Consider the following 20,518-nt stretch of genomic DNA (forward strand, 5'->3'; position numbering starts at 1 on the left):
TATTTTTGGGTACTTATGAGGAAGAACTGTATACTTTATAATGTATAGAGCATTTTTAAGAACACTCTTCAAGTATTATTATTGTACCAAAGGATTCCTGAAATATAAATAATGCAATAACATTCCAAAATGTACTCTTTTATACTTTTTTAGATTATCAGATTTTTTTTTCAAATTAAATTAGATAGCAAATTAGACTTAAGCATTTATTAGGTTTTAGTGCTATGCATATGAGAAATCATTAACAATTGCTCAACTGTATGATTTAAATTGAATAATACCCATATTTAGATATTATTCTCATTTATGGCACAGAGTAATTCTTATTAAATATACCAGTTGCAATAAAGCCACAAGGTGTGAAACGTTCTGGGTGCTAGTGGAGATTGGGACAAGATCCCTTAGTTATGCCAATATCTTTTATTTTCTTCCTGTTGTTATCAAGAAAACAGGTAGACAAATCTAGCTGCTAAAATTACACGTATCTGTCTTAGATATGTAGTCCTTTTTTTAGAACATTTGTATGTGTTTATTTAGAATTAGAAAGTCAGATTGTGTGTGAATGAGAGGATAAAGGTGCTTTTTTTTTCATATATAGTAAGTCAGGCATATAGAATTTTATTTCCTGAATTTCATTTTAGAATACAGTGCAGAACCAAATCCTTTTTTGGAGGTTTCCTAAATTACTGTATTATTGCTTAACTGAGCCCTTTTCTGTCTTAGTTTTTACTACAATTCTTGGTTTGTAAGTTTAAAAAGCCCATGAAAATGGTAATTTTGAAATGTTTTTGGAAAAGAAATGTTCCTTAGACAGTGGTTAGTAGGTGGGGAATTTGCCTAGAGATATGTGGGGGTTTGAGACTTTAGGTTTTTTTTAATGTAATATGTGGGATTATACAATGAGAGTGTAAATTTTAAGTATTCTCTTAATTCTATACTGTGACCTGATGATTACCTAATTAGGTAATATGTGAGAAGTTAATATTTTTATTTCCCAAAGCCAATTGTTTTCCTAACCTTTAGAATTCTGAAAATTATAAAATATCAGTAAGGTTTTATACAGTTTGTATTATTAGTATGCTTTTATTTTACACATAAATCAAAACTGGTTCTTGGCTACAATAGAAATTTTATTGGCTTTTCTTTTCTCCCTAAAAAAAGGCAGAGATTTTCTTTGTTCTAAAATGCCACCTTTATACAATCATATACGTGTTATAATGAAGGCTACTTTTAGAGACATGGGGCATAGATATTATTTAATCATCTATCTTCTGGCAGCGTGATTAGTCATAACAGTCCACGATTCATTATTGCCATTAAGTGAACTAGAACCTTAAAACAGATTGTTCCCTTTCTAGAATTCTTTATTCCTATATTTTCAAACTTGGATTTCTTGACCTTTAATCTCCCTTTACAGTGTTTTATATCAGTATCAGATGTTCTGTTAGCAGTTATCCACATGTTCTGGCCTTGTTTGATGTCTAAGTTTAAGGTGGTAATATTCTCTTGTTTTCCAGTGTTAATTTTTATAAGGATGCCTTTTATAATAAATGAAAATATATATTCGAATACAATTAGTCCAACCGTCAACTCTTTTAAGAATTCTTTGTGGTTCCTCTCTGTGTTATTCTCCTTTCCTAACTGTCTTTATTCCCTTCTAAAATAAATTGTCCTAAATTTATCCACTCCTCATCTTAAGCAATTGGTAGGGGTTAGGGATTATTGCACATAGTCCCAAATAGAAATAATATGTATCTTTGAATATATCTAAGTGCCTACTATTGCTATGATTATATGTCACTAAATAATTGAAAGTAACCAATATTTTATAGGTGCTTTTAAAATAGTATTTCCAGTCTAATTTTGAGTATTTCAGATTTCCTTCTGCTCCTTTCATTCATTCATTCCACCAACACTTAATACCTATCATGTGTAGGTCACTGTGCTTAGTGCTATGGGAGGTAACCATATGGTTGGTGGTACTGGTTCACAGGGAGCTCAAAAATTGGTAAAATGATTAAGACATTATGGAGGACATTGAAGCTAATGCAGTAAGATGATACAATATTCCTTTTGCTGTGATACAGTTATAAAGTGCTGATTTCCCGGCCCTTTTATTTTTGAGGCTTTAGTATTAATATACCCTTCTGTAAGAAACCAGAAATTTAGATGAACAGGTAATTAGAAGAACATGATTTTAATTCAGAAAAAATTAACTGAAGGATTTCTTTAAATGTCAACTTTCTGTAAATATTTGCTTCCAAATAGTTAATAATGGAGAAGACTGGAAACAGAGAAAAGTGAAGTGTTTGAAAATTACTTTCAAAAGAAAATCAATCAGAAATAAAGTAGAATTTAGTGCTGTACCTTGAAGATAGCATAGACAAACTGTGATAGGGCAAATAGACTATAAGGTCAGAAGGACTGGGTTCTATTCATAGTTCTTCTGCTTCCCAAGTGTGTATCTATGGCTCTAGAGTTTTTAATTTACTCATTCATAAATGGAAATAACCATACCCATTCCACGAGGCACTTGAGAAGATTAAGTGAAATAATGTGGTCAGTGTACCTAGCACAGTTTGTAGCACACTGTAACCTTTAGTAAATTAGATCTGATAATTTGTTTCAAAACTTTCAAATGTATCTAGAATGGACACTTACATAATTTTAAGTACTCCAGTGTGCCCCTTTTCTCCCCTTAAATGTCCTCATTATCCAAGCTCTGTCCCAGGTGGCTTTGGATAAAATAAGTTATAGATTGCCAGTTATCTACAAAGCATATGATTGAATTAATTCAGTTGGAGCTTGGCCTTCCCCTCTTTCACCCAGAGTCACATTTAATCAATAAATTTGTTTAAATTAGCAGCTTATAAACTCAGAAATACATTCTTGAGATATATGCCCATTTGTAAACACATGTTGATTAAAAATTAATATCAGGCTGAAAATAGTGCCATATATGGAATTCCATAAAGCCTATCCAATGAAGACCAAGAAAGATGTAGGATTAGTGTAATTCTTTGTATCTACATTTAAGTTTTAGGTTGTAGAGTTTCTCATTATTCTTAATCAGTAGCCCCCTCCCTCAGTATAACTTTTCTCCGTAGTGTATTTGGCTAGGATTCTAACAATCTTTATGTGGTAGGTTGTTACTTTGGAGATGTCTCAGTAAACCACACCTTTTATTATGCATGCCCTAGTCTAGTTCACTGCCACATTGATTCTGAGCTCAGCCTGGGACTGCTTTGAATAAAATAATGCACAAGTGGTACTCTGTCCTTTTCAGGACAAGCTCCTGAGTTGGCCTGGCAGCCACTAGTTTCTTTTTTTTGTAATTCTTCTTCTTGGAACTGCGCTGCCATGACATGAGGCAGCCCAAGCAGCCATGTGATGAGGTCCATGTGAAGAACTGAGGCCCCTGGCCAGCAGACCCACTTGAGCTCCCATGAAAGCTTCTTAAAGATTCTAACTATCCACACGTCCTAGACAATTTAACCCCATCTGAGTCCCAAATCCATCCTTAGGGTGACATTAGCCATCCTAGCACCATAGCTTATGCCACACAGAGCTGAAGACCTGCCCAGGTAACTCACCACTGTTGGGGTAGTTTGTTATATAGTAATAGATAACTGAAATATTTGACTAAAATAAAATAAAACTCAATGCTTATTATCTATTGGGCAAGAAAGATTGCATCTTTTTTTCAGATAGGTTACTGAAAATGATTCTTTCATAACTACTTGGAAGAATAAGTGAAGAATTTAAAATATCTTCCCAAATATAATTACATCTTTAGATATGTTCAGTTCCTTTGAATTTATATCTTACAATTTAAGTATTTTTCTCCCTTGGAATACAAAAACATAATTTTATGTGCATCTTTTGAGGTCATGGTATTGTGGGAAAAAGCAGGAACTTGAAGCTAGAAGACCAGATTTCAGGTTTCAACTGTTATTAGCCATGTGTTTATGGCAAGTTTTATTATATCTTTAAGTTCTTAATTTTTTTAGCCTAAAAAAATGAAAGATTGGGCCATGTGAGCTCTAACATACCTTTTGACTCTAACGTTTCAAGATTATATTTTGTTACTTATTTTTCAGCAGAGTTAGTAGCAATTACCCATAATGCAGAATTAAATTTCATAAGAGACTGTAGCCTCACACTGGAGAGGACCTTCATGGTATCTGCAATAAAGTTTATGTAGAGTCCCCTTCCCCTTTAAGAAAGAAAGTGTTAGCATTACCTGGGGGCACATATCTGGCTCCCCCTGACATACAGTGACTTTTATCATTCTTCATTCTTGCCAAATCTTGGTAGATAAAAGGTCATACCAGTTTTAAATTTCCAACTTTTATAGATCCTAGTTCAGCTGTTACTTGAGATTACAAGAAGGTCAAAATGCAGTAAGTCTGCATTGGGGAACTCTTCAAATACTTTAGGGTTATTGTATATGTAATCAAATCACTTCTTCCGTACATCTTGCTGAGCAATGCATGCCTTACTGTAGCGCCAAAATCCCTTAGAGAAGTTTTCTTGCCTACTTACATTGGGATATATTGTATAAAATCTTTTTGCTTATGTATATTCATTTTGTACCAATAAGGGTTTGAAAATGTCTTTTTTAATTTTTCATTAGGGAATTGCTTCTACTAAAACAATCTCTATTTTGTCAAGCTTGACGTATCTACTGGTAAGGGTAATTAGTACCCATACGAACTGTGCTGTTTTCTCTGTTGGAGAAATGAATTTGTAGGGGACCGACCACAGTGTTAAAAAGCAGCAAAATGATAAAACTTAGTTGTCCGTTTACCTCTGTTTAGCCACCGTCGTAGCTTTGGATTGTCCTGCCCTTATATCCAGAAGCACAGATTTCCTGCTGTTTCCCACTTTAGACTGCTCAAGACACTGGAAGGTAGTTGGTACTAAATCCTTTGGATATAAGTCATTATTAAAATTTTATTTAGAAGCCAAATTACAAGTATGACACTTCAGCATCTGTTTTTAAAATTGTTAGAATTGAAGTTTAAAGTGTTTTTTCTGCCTCTACAAGTAAACCAAACTTTACATTAGTTGAGTGGATTATAACTACAGCAGTAGCTGGAAAAACATCCATGTCTCAGAGTGGCAAAGGAAAAAGAGTAGGAAGATGCACCCAAGATAGCTTCTGTGGTATTGCCGACGTCCCAGTTCTCCAATTGAATGGGTGCTGGATGGTGTTTGAATACTATGCTTTATAACTTACATGTTTTATGTGTTAAATATTACATGAAGATATTTTAAAATATCTCTGTAATGATTATGATTTCACTACCCTTTGGCTTGAACAGACTCTTCAGTTAATATCATTTGACAGTAGAGTATTCTCAAAAAGTTCTTTAAGTAAAAGACTATATTGTGTAAAGAAGATTTGCTTAGGTGCAAACAGAAGTCTAATTTCAGGAAATTCTTCCAGCCTGATGAGAAAGTGGCAAAAAAGAGAGTCATGAGTTAATTATGGATTTAAGAATTCTGAAATTATCTGTAACTTTGATTTGGTATTATTAAAACAGTTGTTTAGCCACAATATAAAACCAATGTAAACTATTTCTTAATTCATTGTATACCATTTCTAGTGTCTTAGTCAGCTAGGATTGACAGGGTAGCTTAAACAACAGGAATTTATATCTCATAGTTCTAGAGGCTCTGAAGTCTAAGGTTTAGGTTCCAACATGGTCAGTTTCTGGTGAGCAAGCTTTTTCATGTCTGTACTTAGAAGGGAACGGATCTCATCATGAGGTTCCCACCCTTATGACCTCATCCAAGCCATAATACCTCACAAAGACAGTGTCTCCAAGTGCTATCATATTGAGGGACTTCACCATAAATTTTAGAGGATTACTAAACATTCAAACAATAAACATGGTTATTTTTTCTTTATCACTGCCTTTTCCACCCTTTTTAAAGAGATTATCACTCAAGCTTGCTTCTCTCTGTGTGTGACTCTCACACGCATGCATATTAATACATTCACTCATCTCATTCAGTTAAATTAGGATTATATTATGAAAACATTTCTAAAAGTATCAGAGATCTTCATATTATTCTGCCTTTTTAAACAATGTTTTCAGTGACTAGTTTAAAGAAACATTTTTCTCTACTAAGAATGGCATCAATAGTAAAGCTTTAAAAAGGACTAGAAATACCATGCATAATCACTTGAAATGCATATTTGGATAACTAAACTAGTAAATTTGGAAATAGACCAATTCTAAATATAATTTTTAATAAAAATGCTTTAATTTCTTAATAGAAACATGATAATACCCTATTCTTGAATATTATAAAAATGCCCCACAAAATAATCTCCTACTTTCAAAGAGTGTTCAATACCCATTAGAATTGGGAGAGAAGGCTGTGGGCAGGGAACAGAAGTAGAGATCTCTGCTCCTGGCTGTTTTTGGCTCCCCCATTCATTATACACATGCAAAAGTAACAAGGACCTTATCACTTAAGGACCTCTGAGGTGATAGTTTATCTTCAGAATCTAGAGCACTTAACCAGATTAAAATTGGCTGAAGGAATTTGTCACTTTCCCAGTTTGAGGTTAAAATGACTATCTAATGATCTAAGGTGGACTGATTCCCTCCTGTGTAATCATTAAATGCTGATCAGTACAACTGGTTTCTTCTTTCAAGAAGTCGTCTGTTGTCTATTACTTAGAATCTTTGATGCTTAGATATGAAAACCTAATATTGCAAATATTAGCTACAAAAAGGAATTTATGTGTAGTTTGGGTAGTGTGAAAATTTTTCTCCTTTTATGAAGTATAAAACATCAAATTACTATCAGACCAAGAAACTTTGGATTTTTTTTCTTTTTATAAAATCTACCAGCTGTTTCTCATTAGCTGATGAAAACCTAATGTTGCACCTTGAGAGTACTAAGCATTTTTGTTCACACAAACCATGTGCGAGGTTGCAAGAAACTCATTTTCACCACACGTTTTAATTCTTCTGCTGATTCTGAGGCTGGAAAAGAGAAACACAAATTGCTGGCCGCCGAAGAATGCCCTTGAAGATTCCACAATGATAATGTTGAGTTAAAATTGAATTAAGTTGGCATTCACAGCTTTATTCTCATAAAGATTACCCTATGGATTTTCCATTCAATCTTGTATGTTCTTCTCCCTTCTCTTTTCTTTCTCTTCCTAATACATACACTTAAAATAAAGCTAGTTCTTTCTATTCTCACTTTAAAAATAAATTTTTGGTTGGGCATAGTGGCTCACACCTGTAATCCCAGCACATTGGGAGGCTGTAGCGGGTGGATCATTTGAGGTCAGGAGTTCAAGACCAGCCTGGCCAACATGAAAACCCGGTCTCTACTAAAAATACAAAAATTAACTGGGCATGGTGGTGGACGCCTGTAATCCTAACTACTCAGAGGCTGAGGCAGGAGAATTGTTTGAACCTGGGAATAAATAAGTAAGTAAATAAATAAATAAATAGTTTTTATTATTTATGGCTCTCGAATTATAGAAACCTTGTTTTATATTTCATAAATTCTGTAGCTTTTAAAATGGCTTCCTAAAGATGAGTGCATCTGTTGCTTTGGAAGAACATCCTTTCTGAGGCTATGAAGTATAAATTGTTATTTTATCTCTGTTCATGTAATGTGTCTAGGAATCACAGAACCTTATTTAGGATGAGGACTTAGTTCAACCTCCCAATGTAGTGTTAGAACCTTCACTAGGATAGCTCTGACAGGTTCTGCTGAAGAGAGAGAGAGAGCTCGCTGGTTTAGATCAGACCATATTTGGATTTAGTGCTCAATTTAGGGTGTCAAATTTTAAGAAGGGATATTGACCAACCAGAGTGTGACCAAGAAGGTAGTCTGTTGAAGCAACTGGGGCAGAGGAGTTGAGTTCAAGAGGAGACCAAGTGACTGTTAGAGATATCTAGAAAAATCCTGCACTAGGAAGGAGAAAATCAATCATTCTCTCCACTTTCAATATTGTTATCCTTCCTTGTCCTGCTATATGTAACTATTTTTAGGCAGCTTCTATTATTAAGGAGTCTCACATTTCTGGGGTGCTCATCCAATGGAACAGTCACCTTGTCGTTATTGGTAGGATTTAATGTATACTGACCTATGGGTCAGAATGCTCAAGTTGTCAGAACCAAGGAGATCCCTGGCTGACAAGAGTAATTCTTGCCCCTCAGTCGTATTAATCTATTTCTGAACATTCTATCTAAAACCTGAGCCCCACACAAAGGAAAATTAGAAAGGCAGAATGAGAGTTTCAAAGTCAGACTGCTGAGATTTGACTCCTGACTCTGCTTTCAGCTTGCTGTGTTAATCCCCCTGTTCCTTAGTTTCCTCATTTACTGTATGGAAGTAATAGTAGTTTCTAGCTAAGGTAGTTGCTGTGTAAACATGTTAATACATATAACGCACTTAGAAAAGTGCTTAGTACATAGAAAAATGCCCAAATTTTGGCTATTTTTAATAAAGTATTTGTATTTAAAATTTTTTTATATCTCCTATGTTATTTTATTTAGTCATTGCTTATGTTTTCAGTTTTCTACATCTTGTACTGGACAGTGGCTTACACTCACTACAGATTGAAGATCTTTTATCAAAGTCAAAACAATTGAACAGTTTTCTGCATATAGAGCCACCTTCCAACTAATGAATTTTTGTACTTCATTTTACAGCATCTCAGATATAAAAAATTTGATTGCATCCTACATGTCTTTTTTTTCTATCTTGTTCCTCCTGTCCCTTCATCTGATTCTTTTTTACCTCCCCTAATTTTATTTTAGGTTCAGGGGTAGGTCCATTTACAGGTTTGTTGCTTGGATAAATTGTGTGTTGCTGAGGTTCGGTTTATGAATGATCCCGTCACCAAGGTAGTGAGCGTAGTACCCAGTAGGCAGCCATCCAGCCCACTCCCCACTCATGGAGCCCCAGTGCCTATTGTTCTCATCTTTGTGATCATGTGTATTCACTGTTTAGCTCCCACATATAAGCGAGAACCTGTGGTGTTTGGTTTGCTCTTCCTGCATTAGTTCACTTAGGATAACTGTCTCCAGCTGCACCCTTGTTGCTGTAAAGCCAGCCCAGTTGTCACCCAACTCCCCTGTTACAAAGACTGTGAATTGAAGATATATTAATATGTTAAACAGCCTTAGGTTTTAGGAGTAAGTATCATGCCATGGTCCACGTGATGAGACTATATCTGTAGTTAGATATGTTTAGCTCTAAGAACCGTGCTTAAAGGAACCACTGACCAAGAGGTCCAGGACCAGAGGGAAAGACTCGTGATAGGAGAGAAAACATAATACTATTAGAGAATCTAGTCATATGTCATCTGCAGAAGAGGCAAGTCAGAGGAGTCATACGTTTTGAGAAAGAAGTGAGTAAAATAGCTTTTTTCTTTCATCTCACTTTGTTTATCAATATTTATTTTCCACAAAGTTTCTCTTTTAAATTATCATTCTAGTATCATCAAGAGTTAAGTAACTTCAACAAGACTGCCGGATCTTCATTATGGTACTACTTAAAAATCCCTTTGAAAGACAGTCATCAGGAATGAAATATATTTATTTCCATGGCCTCATGCCTATATCAATTCTCCAGCTTTTAATTTGTTTAGGTTCTCATCTAAATATCACTATCTGAAAGAGCTACTAAGCTCTTTGCTTCTTAGTTTCTTAGCAGTTTAATCATGTCTCTGTGCCTGATAGAAATTTAATAAAGCTGATTATGTGTTTATTGTATTTTTGTAAGAATTTTGTTTTAATGGCTAATGTAATATTTTATTTTTAGAACGGAAATACTGATTTATCTTAACCAAATGATAGATTCAAATGAAGTATGTTTTGATAAGACAGCAAAAGTAGAACATTAATATCTATCTATAGTCAATGAATAAATAATTATGGTATATCCACACAGCAGAACTACTGTACAGCTATTACAAAGAATAAGGCAGATATGTACTAATATTAAGAAGGAAGAAACTAATCATAGAATATAATAACAATCCTATTTGTATGGGGAAAAAAACAGCAACAAAAAGAACTCAGGAAAAACAAACACATGTTCATATACATGGAAAAATACCTGAAATGATCGTTGTGCAACTGTAAACAGTGATTACATTTGAGAAGAGGGCTTCTTTGGCTGGAGGGAAAAATAGAAACATTTGCATTATAGTATTTTCTCTACTGTTTCAATTTTTAGAGGGAATGTATTTTATAATTTAAAAAGGAGCTATTGGGGAGAGGATAGTGAATAAATGTGAAGTAACTCATACTGAGGCTGGTTAAACTGGGAAAGTACATATATAATACTTTATTTGTGAAGCCAGACCTAGACACAGGAAGATACAGGAAGTTAAAAAAAATTAAAAATATGGTATGTAGGACACATGAGTTCAGAGAGGTAGTACTTACAAAACTGTTGGTACATTCACCATTCTTACTAGTAAAAGTAGAGTACAATATGACACCTGATAGTGCATGCACAAGCACACACACAGTTTTCTCATTCAGGTGAGATCCAGAAACAAAGAAATTGATTTACATTGTCTGGCTAAGGAAGGGTGACCAACCGTCTTTGTTTGCTGAGATCAGTGGGTTTCCTAGGATCAGGAAAATAATGGGAAAACCAGGAAAAGTTAGTCATGGTAATCTAGAAAGTCCCAAAGGAGTTGGTCTAGGCCAAACTGGATCTTCATCTTAAAGAAAAATGGATACACTCTGTGTCACCGTTTAGACAGCTCTCTGAGGACTTATAGTTTGACATTTGTGATTTTATTCTTTCTTAGAAAATGCATCAAACATCACACATGCTTGTATTGAAATGTCAGTGTAAATCTTTCACAAAAATTTAAATTCACCATCTTGGATTATTCTTGTCCTCTCTTGACTTTTGGCAACATAAATCAAAAGTTGACAATAACGCTCGTTCATTCTTTCTTTTTAATACCCTACTATATGAGGTGCTATGTTAAATCTTTAAAACATAAAATTAAGATATATTTTCTTTTCTCAGTGAACTTACAGTGAATTCGAAGACAGACATATTAAGTAAATAACTTATTATTTTGGAACATGTGTAACGGTAAAAGATTGTGGTAAGTGTTTTTAGGACCAATTTTTTTTTTTTTTTTTGCAAAAAGTATTGTCCAGGCCCAATGTGGTGGTTCACACCTGTAATCCCAGCACTTTGGGAGGCCAAGGCAGGTGGATCACTTGAGGTCAGGAGTTCGCAACCAGCCTGACCAACATGGTGAAACTTTATCTCTACTAAAAATGCAAAAATTAGTCGAGCTTGGTGGCACACGCCTGTAGTCCCAGCTACTTGAGTGGTATTTTGAAATCTCATTTAAAAATCTTGTTCAATAATAATAATAATCCTAAGAAATTAAAAATTAATATTTATGTTTCATGCTTTTAGGTGAAAGGTGAGCTAGATGCTAGGCTCTTCTGTCTAAATGGTAGTTACAACTTGAAAAGCTTCCCCAGCACTATCAGACCAAGGAAACCTTTTTTTCTGTACCCAGCAGTCATCTGTATGATAACAACATATATTTTATATTAAAATGTAAATGCTAAAATTTCATTTGGATTAAATATATAGCAGTACATCTGGACATACTGATAGTTGTCATAATTTTATTGCTCAGTGGGGAAAAAAAGATGTAGAAATTGAATTTTTATATTCTAGGCACATAACAGTTATATAGGTCTTCCAAAGCAGATAGCTGCATTATGTATCCATAAGAATTTTTTATTCTAATATTAATCCTTAGGAACATTTTACCTTCCATCATTGTTTGGATTTATTAAGAAGTCATGTGTGAAATTAAATACTTATATTTTGTTACTTTTAATTTTTTTGGAAGTTACTTTAATTCTCAGTGGTTCCAGCTAACTGATAATGTAGCATTTGAGTTGCATGAAGTGGAGTGGAATGAAAAAGGTGGGCAGAAAGTTGTGGGGTGGGACATAATGGGGGAGATTGTTTACAGCCTTCTAGAGCATTACAAAGACTTCAGTTTGTTCTTAGAGTGAGATGAGGACCCATTGGAAGATTTTGAGCAGAAGACTGGTATGTCTTAGATAATGTAACTTAGATTCTAACAGGATTGCTCTGCTGTCATGTTGTGTTACTCTAAGGGGAAGCAAGGAGACCTAGTAGAAGGCTGTTGTGACCAACCAGCTGAGCGTGGATACTGTCACCAAGTTGGGTGACAATAGATGTACTGAGGAGTGATTGGATTCTAGATATATTTTGGAGTTATAGCCAAGAGAAATAGTCTGATGGCGTGAGCATAGTATATGGATAAAAGATGGGACTCAAGAAAGACTCCCAGAGTTTTTGGCTAGAGTAACTAAAAGGATTGGGTTGTCATTAACAGGAATTTCTGCATCATGTTTCAAGAGAAGCACTAGGAGGGGCTCCATTTTAGACACAGAAAAGCATGAGATGTCTCACACATATCATAAGTGATGTCACATAGGCAGTTGGATTATGGCACATGATTTTATGTCATTTATTCCATATAGTAACCAGTAACCTCCAGAGTATGAAAGTTAGCAAAGAGGACTAGGCCGGACATGTAATTGGGGAGTGTCAGTTCATGGGTGCTGTTTAAAGCTACAAGACTGCGTGAGATCACCAAAGGAATGAGTTAGACAATGTAGAAAAGAGGCTAAAGATAAGACTCCTGGAGTACTCCAATGTCAAGAGAATGAAAAGCAACCAGCAAGGACTGAGAAGGGGTAAGCAGCTAGGTAGGAGGAAAACGAGCAGTGTGGTGTACTAGATGCCAAGGAGGAAAACATTTTAAGGAGGAAGAAGTTATCAGTGATACCAAATAATGCTAATAGGTCAGATAAGGTAAGGACTGATAAATGACCATTAAGTAACTAATATGAGGAAGTTCTAACCAAAGCAATCAGGCAAGAAAAAGAAATAAAAGGCATCCAGATAGAAAACAAACAAACAAACAGACAAACCAAGTCAAACTACCTCTCTTCACTGATTCTATGATTTTATTCTAAGTTTTAAAAAACCTAAAGACTCCACCAAAAGTCTGCTGAAACTGATAAACAACTTTAGCAAGGTTTTAGTATATAAAATCTATGTACAAAAATCAGTAACATTTCTGTATGTCAACAGCATCCAGGCTGAGAGTCAAATCAAGAGCACAATCCCATTTACAGTAGCCACAAAGAAAATGAAATACCTGAAGATATAGCTATCCAGAGAGATGAAAGACCTCTACAAGGAAAACCATAAAACACTGCTGAAAGAAATCAGAGATGATATAAACAATGGAAACAAACAAATGGGAAAATATTCCATGTTCATGGATTGGAAAACTCAATATCATTAAAATGGGCATGCTGCCCAAAGCAGTTTACAGGTTCAATGCTATTCCTATCCAACAGTGAACATCATTCTTCAACGAATTAGAAAAAACTATTCTGAAAATCATATGGAGTCAAAGAAGAGCCCAAATAGCCAAAGTGGTCCTAAGCAAAAACAGCCAGAGGCATCACACTATCCAAATTCAAATAATACTGTCAGGCCACAATAAAGAAAACAGCATGGCACTGGTATAAAAACAGACACACAGACGGATGGAATGGAATAGGAAGCTCAGAAATAAAGTCACATACCTATAATCATCTGATCTTCGACAAATTCAACAAAAACAAGTAATGGGAAAAGGACTCCCTATTCAATAAATGGTGTTGGGATAACTGGCTAGCCACATGCAGAAGAATGAAATGAGATCCTTACCTTTTATCATATACAAAAGTTAACTCAGGATGGATTAAGAATTTAATTATAAAACCTAAAACTATACAAATTCTAGAGAAAAATCTAGTAGATCCTGTTGTCAGCATCAGCCTTGGCAAGCATTTTTGACTAAGTCTCCAAAAGCAGTTGCAATAAAAATTAAAATTGACAAGTTGGACCTAAAGAGCTTCTGCACAGCAAAAGAAACTACCAGCAGAGTAAACAGACAATCTACAGAATGGGAGAAAATATTCATAAACTATGCATCTGACAAAGGCCTAATATCCAGAATACAAAAGGAACTTAATTCAAAGCAAAAAAACAACCCCATCAAAAAATAGGAAAAGGACATGAACAGACACTTTTCAAAATAAGACATACGACCAGCCAACACACGTATGAAAAAAATGCTCATCATTGCTAAGCATCAGAGAAATACAACTCTAAACCACAATGAGATTCCGTCTCACACCACTCAGAATGGCTGTTATTAAAAAGTGAGAAAACAGTAGATACTGGCAGAGTTGTAGAGAAAAAGTAATGCTTGTACACTGCGGAATGCAATTTGGGAATTTCTCAACTTAGAACTACCATTAGGCCCAGCAATCCCATTACTGGGTATATACCCAAAGGAAAATAGATTATCATACCAAAAAGACACATGGAGTTTGTATGTTCATTGCCATGCCACTCACAATAGAAAAGACATGGAATCAACCTATGTGCCTATCAGTGGTGGATTGAGTAAAGAAAATGTGGTGCATATACACCATGGAATACTACACAACCCTAAAAAAGAATGAAATTCATGCCCTTTGCAGCAATATGAATGTAGCCAGAGGCCATGAACCCAAAGGAATTAATGTAGGAACAGAAAACTAAATACCACACGTTCTCACTTATAAATGTGAGCTAAACATTAAGCATACATGGACATAAACATGGGAACAATAGACATTGTGGACTACTAAAGGGGGGTGGTGCAGGTTAAAGAACAAACTACCTATTGGGTACTCTGCCCACTACCTGGGTGCAGTATACTCATGTAACAAACCTGCACATGGCCCCCGTATCTAAAAGTTGATTTTTAGAATGAGGAAGAAAAAAAAAAATCTCAAGTACATAAACTACTTAATAAGATGATGATAAATAATAACTATTATTTGTTGAGTTTTTCCAGTATGATAAAAACTGTATTATGTGCTTTGTACAGTTACCTTTAATCTATAAGACATTCCTGGGTGATAGGGATTACAATTCCCACGTCACAGATATTGGAAGCCAAGACTCAGAGACATTAAGAAATTCACACAAATACCTGGTAAAATTTCCAAAGCCAGAAAGCAAAACCAAGACTTGAAAGCCTTTGTTCATTTTCTCATACCATGCTTCCTGGACTTATGTCGAAACTACAGCTTTGCAAAAGGCTTTTCAGTTGTCACTATTTTAGCTATGCCTTATATGTATGGTTGTATAAAAAAAGTTAAAACTAACTTAAGTGCTTTATACTGCACTGCAAATCTCTATCATAAAAGGCAAAGATGGACAAATTAAAGTTTGTTTTTTCTTAATAGCCTGAATCCAAGAAGAGATCTTTGATTTATGGGAGTTCCTTAAATAAGAATTTTTTTTCTCTGTTAACATCTTATAACATGAAAATACCAGTGGTAACATTTCTCTAACAGCAGAATAATATTTGGATAGTTTTTGTATTTGCATTTATTCCATAATTTACCACTTTACATGTTTGTCTTGTAAAATGTTCCTAACAGAAACGTCTGTTTTTAGAATAAATCAGAGGTGTACAAACTGGCGATGATTGCTGTCCTGTGTATGTGGGTGTCCTAAATGTGTTTACTAGTTTAAAACCATCATCAAATTATCTAGTAACGTGTGTGAGTATTTTACAAATGGGGCTGCCTTATTTATCCAAAACAGAAATTATACTGTTAATTATCCTAGCAATTAGAAAATTACTTTTACCATTGCTTTGCCATTTGGCAGTTGAGATATAAATTTGGCACTACGTGGTAATTATTCATGAAGTTTAATCCAAGGGTATGTGGTATTTTTTGCTTTGCTTCAGGAGATAGCATTTGGTAAATAGCAGTTGTAAATTCCTTTTTTCCTGAAATTTGAAAAACCTCAGGGCTTTTTGTAGCATGAGCTTGCTCAAATCATCCTTTTTTTCTCAATTTGTCTGTTCTTTTTCTCTTTGCAGTCTGCCATTTTCTCAAATTTATTACATGCATCTTATTTAATTTTATGTGCCTTCTAGTGATGCTATATAAGTTGCAGGGTTAGCATTCACATTGGAATGATGACTTGGAAAGTCTCACCCAGCTTTTTCTGCACTCACTCTTCCTGTGAATTCACCACTCTTATAGCTCAGCTACTCCTACTTAGATGCTGCTGCCACTTTGCTGACAGTGTCATTATTTCTGTCTTGGATTAGTTGTGTACCCTTCTGTTCAGGCCTTCCTACCATAGAGTTTGCTTGCTCTCTTCAATTTTATTCTCCATGTAGTAACTAAAGTGATCTTTCGAAGATTCTAATCTTAAGTAATTTTCTGCTTCAAGTCTTTCAGTGATGTCTCATTCTTAGGCTCTCCCCAATCTCATACGCTACACTTAGCCACTGAATTTTTCTTAAGTTTCTCAAATATACCTTGTCCACTGAATATTAACATGGATTCTTCACACAACCTGGAATAAAGTTTCTTATTCTTTTGCCTCAGTGATTCTGTTTATCCAAAGTCTCAGCTTGGAAATTGTTTTTTCTGAGAATCTTCCCTGACCCTGTTTCCCTCTTCTTGCCTCTAGAGTGGTTTAGATGAGCATCCTCCTGCCTTCCTGGGTGTCCTGAACTCCCCTTCTCTGGGGTTTGTCCACATCCACAGCATTTATATTCTATTGGCTGCTTTCGCTAGTGACTTGACTCCTCAAAATGTAGACTTCTGTTTCCTCATCTTTTGTCCTTCTGAATAAAGAATTCATTTATATGTATTTCCTTTAGAGAATCACATTTTGTGTGATTTTGAGAAAGAAGAAGATCCGTAAGGCAAAATATTGATTTTGCTTTCCTTATTTGCAGTGCTATCCCTAGCACTTAACATGGTGTCAGATACGTGGTAGAAATTCAGATATTTTAGGTGAATGCCAGTGATGACCAGTTTTTTTTGTTTGTTTTGTTTTTTTGCCTTAACCTCTTCTGAATTCTAGTCCCATATATGTAACTTTCTCTCTCTGACATTACCACTGGGGTATCATATCACTTTAAATTCAGTAAACCCAGACCTGAAATAATTTCCCTCTGGGCTCTCCTCCTTTCCCTTCCACTCCCTTCTTTTTTTTCTTTTGTTCTTCTGTCATTGACGTTTCCAAACTAGAAACTACTATGTCTCTCACTAACTAAATCAGTCACTTGTCAGATTCTATCAATTCTGCTTCTTAATAGTTTTTGAAAACTCACCCCTCAACTCCATTTTTTCACAGCCACTTTATTTCGGACTTCCTATCACTTTCTGTCTTAATTACAGAGCCTTCTAATTTATTTGAGTTATATAAATTTCAGTTATTAAAAACTAAATATATTACCATTTTCAAAGCATTGTTAATCATACAATTAAATGATTTTTTTAAATCTGAAAACTAGTTAATTTTTTTTTTTCTCATCTGGTAGGCAAAGGTAGACTAGTTAAATTTTTTTATGTTTTGCCCTTTTAAATAAACGGTAGGTTTTCATATGTATTCATTCACTTGGGAACTTTGTTCACTTTCGGGAATAAGAAATGAAAGTTATTGAATCAATTTTATACAAAGTACATTATGTAAAAGATAATATGAAAAAGGAGAATCTTTTTGTTCATAAGCAAGAAAGATGTGACCCTTTTTAAGTAATATTAAATATTAGCTATGTGCTATACCAGCTTGCTGACTTACTGACCAGTCCTCCAAAGCAGTCATTGCCTGTAGAGGAAGTTTTCAAACTTCAATGTAAAGTCCAATTCAGTCATAAAAGTGGGCCAAGATAGAGTAAGAGGGGCTAGATTTACCTTGCTTCCTGAAATCTAAGAAAAATAGACAAAATATATGAAACAATGGTTTTCAGACATCGAGCATTCAGGCAGTACATGGTAATTATTCCCAAGATAGGGTAACAGCTCCAGCTCACTGCCTCCAAAGAATTTCCAGGCCTTAACACAAGGAGAGGAAAACCAGGAGGAACTTGATGGTCTCCTTGAGTTGAGGAGATGAAATTGGGAGTTTGGGGAGACTAAGGTGGTGAGAATTAGCAAGGCAGTGGGCCAGGAAAGGGAGATCCTCATGGGGGGTCCCCTTACAGTCTTCAGCTAAGTTCTGATTAACAAAGAACCACACAGAAGGATTAGAGATAACAAGCCTAGGAATTCACACAGAGTCTGTAATAGTTTCTGTGGCCACTAGCCGGAGTAAAAAACCCTTATAATTCACCAAATATCATAAAAGGGTAATGCCTCAGTAGTAGGGGAAAATTTGTCCTGCACTAAAGGCTGCTCTGGCCCTGTCTACCAAAGCCTAAAAGCAAGCCTTGAAAAATTAACCTAATATTTGTGTAATTGAAGTCCCTAGTGTTGAGAATAATAGGAGAGGGAGCAGAAAAAATATTTGATGAAATAATAGCTAAAATTTTTCCGAATGTATTGAAAACTATACAGGTCTAAGAAGCACAGCAAGCTCCAATTGTGGGCATGCATGCATATGTGCGTATATACACACACACACACACAAGCTATACCAAGGCACATCATAATCAAATTGCATAAAGTCAGTGATAAAGAGAAAATACTAAAGTATCCAGAGGGGAAAAAACACATGTACAAAGGAACAAAGATAAAGATAACAGACTTCTAGTCTTGAAACCAAGCAAGACAGAGGAGAGTGGTACAACCTCCCTAAAGGAAGGAAAAGGAAGGAAAAAAGTTAACTAAATTTCATTATCCAGCAAAAGTGTCTCTCTGAAATGAAGGTGAAGTAAGAGTCCTGAAAGAAGGTTGATAGTCCCTGAAAGTATCATTTGCAGTAACATTTGGCATGTATCTGAAAGCAGAAACTTAGCTGGACATGTTTGATGATACAAAAATTTTAATTGCCTATTTTTGTGTGGCATTTTACATTTTTAAAAAGCTCTATGGCTTACTCCTGTAATCCCAGCACTTTGGGAGCTGGAGGCGGATGGATCACTTGAGGTCAGGAGTTCCAGACCACCCTGGCCAACATGGTAAACCCCCATCCCTACTAAAAAATACAAACATTAGCTGGGCATGGTGATGTATTCCTGTAATCCCTGCTACTCGGAGTCTGAAACAGGAAAATCGCTTGAAGCTGGGAGGTGGAGGTTGCAGTGAGCTGAGATCGAGCAACTGTACTGCAGCCTGGGTAGCAGAGCAAGACTCCATCTCAACAAAGCAAAACAAAAAACGTGTTTCCATATGGCAGAAAACTTTACAGTTTTCCCTTATCTTCAGGGGATATGTTTCAAGAGCCCAGTAGATGCCTGAAGCCTCAGATAGTACCAAATCCTGTATATGGTTTTTTGATCTTATACCTGAGATGGCTACTAAGTAACTAATAGGTAGCATCCTCAGCATTAGATATGCTGGAGGAAGGGATGATTCCTATCCAAGATGGGATTTCATCAGGCTGCTTAGGGTGGTGCTCAGCTTAAAACTTATGAATTGTTTATTTCTGAAATTTTCCACCTAATATTTTCAGACTACAATTAACCACCAGTATGTGAAAGTATACTGTATTTTCACAAGTTTTTCAGAGAGCGAGGATGAGTGTTTTTATCTCTATTTTACACATGAAGAAGCTGAGACACATGAGTACCATGACTTTCACTGGGTTTCATAAGATCAGGAATGTAATCAGGTTTCCTGACTTCTTATTCAGGACTCTTCTAATCTAAATGGCCTCCTCATTGATAGCTGTGCGTTGTTCAAAATATTTTCTAAACTTAGAGACTGACAGAATATGTAAAATGTATGAAATATCTTGAAAGCAGTAACAGATAGTATAATATTTAGTAATTCTTTTGTATCTTCACATTTGGAATAGGTGAAGAAGTAAATTAAGAATCTTATTAAATCCCAAGACCCCAAGTAGAAGACAGGAAAAATGAAAGGGAATGCATTAAAATATATTAGAGCCTGTATGAAAAAACTGTTACGGTATTTAAACTTTAAATTAGCAAAGATGGAAAATTGCTATGGTTGCAGAGAAGTTTTTAATTAAAATGAAGTTATTTCTTTAAAAAAAGGTGAGGAGAAGTTTGATTATTTTAATTACCATATTAAATTTTACCAGAGAACCTTCTAATAACTTGACTCAAATTATAATGTGGCAGAAATAAGCTGGGAAGAAACTGTATTCTTCTCTTGTGTTTATACTGTATATGTGGTACATAAAACAGAAGAATTAAATACTACCTTGGTATATTTCATCACACCCAGTATAGTAAATTAGTTTTGACCATTACTGGCCAGCCATACAGAATGAATAACGTCCATTGTCCTTTTTGTTTCCACTAAAGTTTGTTCAAATTGTTTTTTAGGGGTGTTTTTCAATCTTTCCTGTTAAATACATTTTGAGAGCTTGAACTTTAGATAAGGTTTTATGGTAGAATTGGAATTTAAAAGTTAGAACTTGAAAGGAGGACAGGATTTAAGTAGGATAA

General features: G+C 35.1%; 1 protein-coding gene across 1 annotated transcript in view; it reads left to right on the plus strand.

The window, feature by feature from the left end:
- TNKS (tankyrase) overlaps window positions 1-20,518 on the plus strand; it is a 187,270-nt gene that overhangs the window by 100,747 nt on the left and 66,005 nt on the right. The window lies entirely within an intron of this gene.

The sequence above is a fragment of the Cebus imitator genome, unplaced genomic scaffold (genome assembly GCF_001604975.1).
Source record: "Cebus imitator isolate Cc_AM_T3 unplaced genomic scaffold, Cebus_imitator-1.0 Scaffold5, whole genome shotgun sequence".
In the NCBI taxonomy this organism is placed as follows: Eukaryota; Metazoa; Chordata; class Mammalia; order Primates; family Cebidae; genus Cebus; species Cebus imitator.